Source organism: Odocoileus virginianus, unplaced genomic scaffold (assembly GCF_023699985.2).
Source record: "Odocoileus virginianus isolate 20LAN1187 ecotype Illinois unplaced genomic scaffold, Ovbor_1.2 Unplaced_Scaffold_25, whole genome shotgun sequence".
NCBI lineage: Eukaryota > Metazoa > Chordata > Mammalia > Artiodactyla > Cervidae > Odocoileus > Odocoileus virginianus.
Window position 1 is genome coordinate 352823 of NW_027224287.1, and position 7623 is coordinate 360445.

Here is a 7623-nt window from a genome sequence, read left to right on the forward strand (position 1 = left end):
TTTAGATCTTCTGACAGTCTGTGTCACATTAAGTTGGTACTTAAGTAAATAATGCTTTAGAAAGATGATACACTTAAAGTCTAGGGTTAAAAAGCCTACAAGGTCTTAATTTGTAACACGCGCTGAGCAGTCAGCCTTATTGAATAACATAGCACTTGTCTAACATCGTGTGATTTATGAATTAACATCAGATACAAAATAGACCTAATCAGTAATTAATATAACATCTGATTACATTAATTTTGTCTGCTACATTTCCCTATTTTTGCATCTTCTCTCCATTCTAAAATTAAAAAAAAAAATAATTAAAACCTTAATCATGGGATTTCCCTGGTGATCCAGTAGTTAACACTTCACCTTCCAGTAGAGGGGGTGTGGGTTCCATCCCTGGTCGGGGAGTAGATATTCTATGTGACACATGGCCAAAGGACCCAAACATAAAACAGAAGCAATATTGTAACAAATTCAATAAAGACTTTAAAAATGGTCCACATTAAAAAAAAAAAAAACTTAAAATCTAAAAAATGTAATCATTATTGAATGTTTAAACTACTGAATGTTCTGTTAACTTCAGTAATATGAAAGCTTCTTCTACAATTATGGAAACTAAGGATGCAGTGAGAGCTAACATCTGACATGAGGAGGTTCAGGGTCTTAGACACTTCTGGCTGCAGAAGATTCCATCTGACTGTTGTATCAACGTCATCATCAAAATTCCCCTGTTCCTGCTCTTTGGAGAGTTCTAAGAATACCTGTTCCAAGGTGGCCTGAGAAAGGCTGTATTCTTCCAGGTCTAAGGTCTGTTTCACTGCATCTAATTTGGAAAAGGCCTGAGACAGAGGGTGAACACCCTTCATGGATAATTTATATGCTATCGTGAATGAATAGCTTTCTTGCCAAGCATCCTGGGGGAAAAGCTTGAGAATCTCTGTGTGCAGAGCCTCCACATGGGTGAGTGCCTTTACTTTCACCTCCAGTAAATAGTCTTTACCGAACTTGCTTTTCAAGTGCTGAGTGGAACTGACACATCTCAGCCTTCCAGACACCATGATGGCCATGTGGTCACAAACTGCCTCAGCCTTGGCCATGTCGTGGGTGATCAGCAGGGTGCCCCTCTCTGTGATTTTAACAATGGCCTGGATTGCCTGCCACATCTGCAGCTGCCTCTCAGGGTCCATCCCTGTGGTTGGCTCCTCCAGAAGCACCACTGCCAGGCTCCCCAGGATGCTCACCATGAAGCATAGCTTTCTCTTTGCCCCCTCAGATAAGGGCTTGGCAGGGAATGTCATCTGGCCCTGCAGTTTCAATGTGTCTGCCAACCTTGAAACACTGAGAGCAGCCTTCTCTTTGGCCAGTCCTTTCACGGCTGCATACAAGTCCAGGTGTTCTCTGATCATGACATTGGACCACAGTACATTCCCCTGGGGACAGTACCTGAGACACCTGATGCCATTGCCTTCCTGTTGCATCTGAGGTGTTCCCCTGCCACTGAAAACCACCACTCCCTCAGATGGCTTTGTGTCTCCAGTTATCATTTTAATAGAAGTGCTTTTCCCAGCTCCATTGTGCCCCAGCAATCCCAAAACTTCACCTTTGTTAAAAACACTGCAATGATGTAATTAGCCTCCAACTAATAAAAATAAATGGGGAAAAAAAAGAAAGAAATATTCTGAATGACTGTTTTTGTCTTTCTTACTGAAAAGAAGAAAAGCATTTTCTTTTTCTGTTTATATTCCTTGTAATATAAACAGAATACATCCTTGTGTAACAGCTTGCCATTATTACTGGCTTCTCATCCAAGTTGGAAGCAGTGAGTACATTTGCCGTTTTCACTTTTTCATTTGAATATCTTCATCCTCTTCTTCCAGTTCTTCTGGGTTTGGACGATTTTCTCTTCTTGGAGAAATTCTGAAAAATGGATCTTTCCTCATTGTTTCTTTTCCATACTTCATTTCCAGGCACCGTATAATAAAAAGAAAAATGATCATCTGAAGCTACAGTATGAAGACTGTTAGGAGAATTATTTCATCAGTTGCACTTTTCTCATAGTCCTGACTCTTGGACCTTCTGTGATACATAGAGGACAACTCTATCATATGTAATAGGAAAAAAGAAAAAAAAAAACTGAAGTGCACAAAAGCATCAAAATTTTATATATAATCATAATGATATTTCCAGAACAGGTTAGTCCCAGAAGGATGAGTATAAATATAATGAGATAAGAAAAAAGCTGAGAGACAAAAAGTCATTATATTTTCTTCCCATGGGAAAGAGGAATGAAACCACATGTATGAGGAGTATGAGACATGCCCACAGCCAGCAATGCAAACCACCAGAGCCAATATGAATTCTAACATAATTGTAAATTCCAAAAATATGTAGTACGTGAAATGCATTGAAAGAATTCCAAGATAAAATGGAATGTCCACCAGTGCCTGTCCACACCAGTACACTGAAGGACAGAGGCCTGAGATTCATAACTGAGACTGAGCTTTTTGTTTGTAATCACTGACACTGCTCATCCCAATGTAACGGGAAAGGCAGTTTACAATGAGCAACAAAAGAATATCTGAAAGGCCAGTTGCCCATCTTGGATCATTGGGAGGAAACATGCTTCTCTCTGTTTTAATAAGCTCTGTGAAGTAAAAGATTCCAAGAAGGGCATTGCTAACAATCCTAATAAGAACAGGAAAACAGTTCATCCTCTTGGTATTGCATGCAACTGAAAATCTGTAATTCTTGTGGCCACCAGACACTATGATTGCTCCATTGTAGGAAGGGTCCTCTGAGCCATTTCTATTTCTAGCATCATCTACTTCCAAAACTAGATCCTGAAGGTTCAGGGACTGCACAGCATCTTCAATATTGGATCCTGTATTGTTGATGATCAATAGACTGATCAGAGGAGTTTGAAGGAGCTGTTCCAGAGGAAGGAAGTGCATTCCAGGTGAAAACTCCCAGCAGTAATCATGAAAAAAACATTGAATACACTATCTTCTCACAGATGGTGGAGACTAAAGCAATTCCAAACACCACTAACAAGGGTAGAAAAATTTTCCTCTCATTCCTCAACTTTAAGAAGCAGAGTTTCGCCATTGCACAGACTTGTCATCTCCAAAGAGCTGCAGAATTGACGGCTTTTTTCACTTCAGGAAGAGAACAAAAGCCTGTTCAACTTCAGGCTCAACTCCAGTATCTGTGGTCACATTGATTTCCACCAGTCCCCCAACACCAGAATCCAGCTCATCAATTGCTGATCTGCCTTTTAGGTTCAAGAATACTTCACTTAGAGTTGTCATGGAAACACCAAAATTCATTATGCCCTGGTCGGAAGAGTTTTCAAGGTCTCTGCAAAGATCTGCAAACTTGTCTGTTTTCTCCGGGGGTGAAGTATACACGAATTTTTCTTCACTTTCTGCTGTTAACCTTACGTCTGAGATGTGCTTTGTGATGAGGGATGTAATTCTCTCTGTATCACACTTTTCATTCCTGTGTAAACTTAAATGATATCCAATACCCCATTTCTGCTTCAGAAACAAAGACAACCCTGTACCTCCGATCTTCCCATTAGACAGAGACAGTTCCCTATCAGGCAGGATGTCAGCCTCATTCATGAACTGGGTACTAAAAGGGATCATGTTGGTAGTTTTCCACTCCTTTAGGAAGTTCCTCATGAGGTGCCTTGAGAAAGGATCCAGTCCAGCAGTTGGCTTGTCCAGGAGCAAAATCTGAGGCTCTCCTAAAACGGCAATCTCAAATGTGAGTTTTCTCTTCCGTCCACCACTTAAGTCTTTAGCAATGACATCTTGAATATTGTGCATGTCTAATTCCATCATAACTCCTTTTACTGCTTGTTCCACTTCTTTTGGTGGAATCCCTTTTATTTTCGCAAATAGCCTGAGGTTTTCTCTCACAGTGAGAAAGTCAAAGTAGATATTAAATTGTGGACAAAATCCAGTATAATTTCTGATTTCTTCCATGTTCATTATTTCAGAGAGTTGGGTGTTGTAAATAGTGGCAGATCCTTTGGTGCAAACAGACCATGCTCAGCAATGATGATTTACCATCTCCACTGTGTCCAAGAATTGCTGTGAGCTGGCCTTCATAGATATCAAGACATATGCCTTGCAATGCTTGTACTTTTTTGGGCTTTCTTTTATTTTCTTTTTTAAGATTTCTGAATCTTATGGTTTCTTTCCTGTGGAACTCTGGAGACACTGACTCAAAAGAATCATTGCATAAGATTTCAGAATTCATTTCATTCCCAAGGACTTCATGGTGAGTGTTTTTATGTTGGGGCCAAAACGAAGACTTCAGGAAAAACAGTGGTGAATCCTGCTGGCCATTTTCATCAGGCAAAATGTTCTCAAAATATAATGTTAACATCAAATAGAGCAGAGTGTCAAATGCCAGAAAGAAGAAAATCACTATCATTGTTTATGACTCCCCAGAGGGATCAGGGAAAACACCACCACTCACATGATACTCCTGATGTGAAATCTGAGCCATTCCAGCAGTGGAGGCAAAAGGGTTAAATAGACATAAAGCCCATCCCAATGATAACGGGAGTTGTCTGTACAGTGCCGTGAACCCCAGACAGCCCCAAGAAACAGTGAAGAGAGACCCAACTAAACCGGTTAGGGTGGGTCTCTTTGTCAGAACACAGAGGAGGAAAGCCAGTGCTATCAAAGACAGGCCATTCAGGGTAAAGGGCATGACTACCACCATGAAGCCAGTAAGGATAACCATTTGGAATAATTTTATGACCAGAGTCATAAAAATGGACACAATAAAGGTGAAGCCAGCATACGTCAACGCCTAGGAGAGCCAAAATGCTGACTATTGGAACCCCATCACTGTCATCAGCTTCTTATTTATTTGTTTATTTTTAGTCCTCTGTAATGTTTAATGATGCAAAATACACAACAGGGGAGAAATAAACAATACAAATAAAAATGAATGATTCATTTACAATTTCTCCCTTAGAAATGAAAAGGAGTGTCCTCATATTTATTCCAATAACTGATGTCAACTTTTCCATCACAAAACAATTTGTTATGACTTCTATAATTGCAGCATTAATTGCAGTTTGAAAAGCCACAAACCCGCTTTCCCAGTATGTTGACAGGAGACAGAAAGCTTCATCCTCTAGAGCCAAACAGTGGTCTGAGTACTCGAAGTGCTCTCTTAAGATAGGGAGTCTGTGTCCACAACTGAACTTCAGCCGATAGGAGAAAGTGTCATTGAACACAATCCCCACCATCTCAGAGTCGTTTCTTGGATGGTGTACTCTGTCCATGGGTTCTTCATTAGGGATCCCAAGGATTGTTCTTCATTTCATAAAGGAAGCTGAAGCCATCTTATCCATGACGCTCAAGGTCACATTAGTGACCGGCCACCACAACCAGGTCAGAGTAATCAAATTAATAGACACGTCCTAGGACTTGAGGAGGCTGTTGAAGGAAATGAGTAGCTCTGAAGAGTTCTGGAGAGAGGCACAGAGAGAGCCGCAGGAGCAGCACCATCATCCACTCCAACAAGCTCTCTTTTTTCATTCTCCATTTTCTAAGAAAATTCTTGTGCAGAAGGGCCCGAGTTTGTTGACACACGCTCCTCTTATTTTTGATCATTTCATCCTTTCTCTGCAGGCTCTACGGTTAAGCACGAGATAAGGGCTGTGGTGTGGGAGGACTTTTCCCTTTTGTCTCAAAAGCAAATTTTCCTGCCAAATCCTGCCATTGCCAACAATCGTCTGCTGAGCCTTCAGGGCGTCCTCATCTTTTGCTGGTGGAGGACCTGGAACATTAGAGAACCAGCAGGTGTGGTGCAGGGACCTGTGGGGTGGATGCTGTGGGGACCAGGACATGGGTGGGGCACGTGTCATACAACCAGGTGGGTCCCGGAGGTCTGGGGCAGCGTCTTCTGAGTTCATGTAGACACCTTAACTGGGTTTGGTCACATTGTCAGTCCAGAAAGGCTCAGCATACACTTCTCCCAGAAATCTTGATTCCAGCTTGTAACTTAACCTGCCCAACATTACACTTTATGTGCTCTGCATGGAAATTAAATAAACAGGATGACAATATACAGTCTTGATGTACTCCTTTCCCAGTTTTGAGCCAGTCTGTTGTTCCATGTCCCATTCTAACTGTTGCTTCTTGGTTTGCATATAGGTTTCTCAGGAGGCAGGTAAGGTGGTGAGGTAAGGTAAGATAAGATGAGGTAAGGTAAGGTCACATCTCTTTAAGAATTTTTCACAGTTTGTTGTGATCCACACAGTCAAAGGCTTTAGCATAGTCAATGAAACAGAAGTAGATGTTTCTCTGGAATTTTCTTGCTTTTCCTATGATCCAAACGATGTTTGCAATTTGGTCTCTGCTTCCTCTGCCTTTTCTAAATCCAGCTTGTACATCCGAAAGTATTCAGTTCACGTACTGTTCAAGCCTAGCTTGAAGGGTTTTCAGCATTACCTTACTAGCATGTGAAATGAACATAATTGTACAGTCTTTTGAATATTCTTTAGCGTTTTCTTTATTTGGGATTGGACTGAAATCTGACCTTTTCCAGTCCTGTGCCCATTTCTGTGTTTTCCTGATTTGTTGACACATTGATTGTAGGACTTAGCATCATCTTTTAGGATTTGAAATCGCTCAGCTGGAATTCCATCACCTCCACTAGCTTTGGTCATAGTGATGGTTCCTAAGGCCCACTTGACTTCAAATTCCAGAATATCTGGTTCTAGGTGAGTGACCACACCATCGTAGTTATCTGGGTCATTAAGACCTTTCTTGTACAGTTCTTCTGTGTATTCTTGCCTCCTTTTCCTAATCACTTCTGCTTCTGTTAGGCCCTTGCTCTTCTTGAGCCCATCTTTTCATGGAATGTTTCCTTGGTATCTCAAATTTTCTTGAAGAGGTCTCTAGTTTTTTCTCATTCTATTGTTTCCCTCTATTTCTTTGCATTGTTCCCTTAAGAAGGCTTTCTTATCTCTCCGTACATTTGGAACTTTGCATTCACTTGGGTATATATTTCCTTTTCTCCTTTGCCTTTCATTTATTTTCTCTTCTCAGCTACATAAAGTCTCCTGAGGCAACCATTGTGCCTTCTTGCATGTCTTTTGATTTGGAATTATATGGTCATATAAAATTTATTTTTTTTACCAGCGATTATTAATTATGAAGCCTTGCATCTATTATTTAATGTCCTTGAAACTTGAAGTTATTCCTGTAAAATGGGAGTATAATATATGCTTCACAGAAATATTTAGAGGATTAAAGAGACAATATATATAAAGAACCTAACACAATAACATGGCACAGGAATGAAGAACTATTTATTTGTCTTTTTCTTGTTTACCCATGACTAAACACTAGGCTTAAAAGCCTGATTCAGTATTCAGTTTTGCAAGTTATTCACAAGTGAATAAATAATCCAAGTTTAGATTATTTATACCCAAATTTACCCTGAATTTTCAAAAGGCCCAGAGTCCTATTTATAACTATTTTAATTATGTGTTTCTTGGGGATGGTGTTGGTCACTGCTTCCCATGCAACGTCACAAACCTCTATCCATAGTTCTTCACGCACTCTGTCTATTAGGTTTAATACCTTGAATCTATTTCTC

The 7623-nt window shown here is 40.3% G+C and overlaps 1 pseudogene; it reads right to left on the reverse strand.

The window, feature by feature from the left end:
- Positions 1-533: 533 nt before the first annotated feature.
- Positions 534-4262, reverse strand: LOC110149660 (ATP-binding cassette sub-family A member 10-like; annotated as a pseudogene).
- Positions 4263-7623: the final 3361 nt, after the last annotated feature.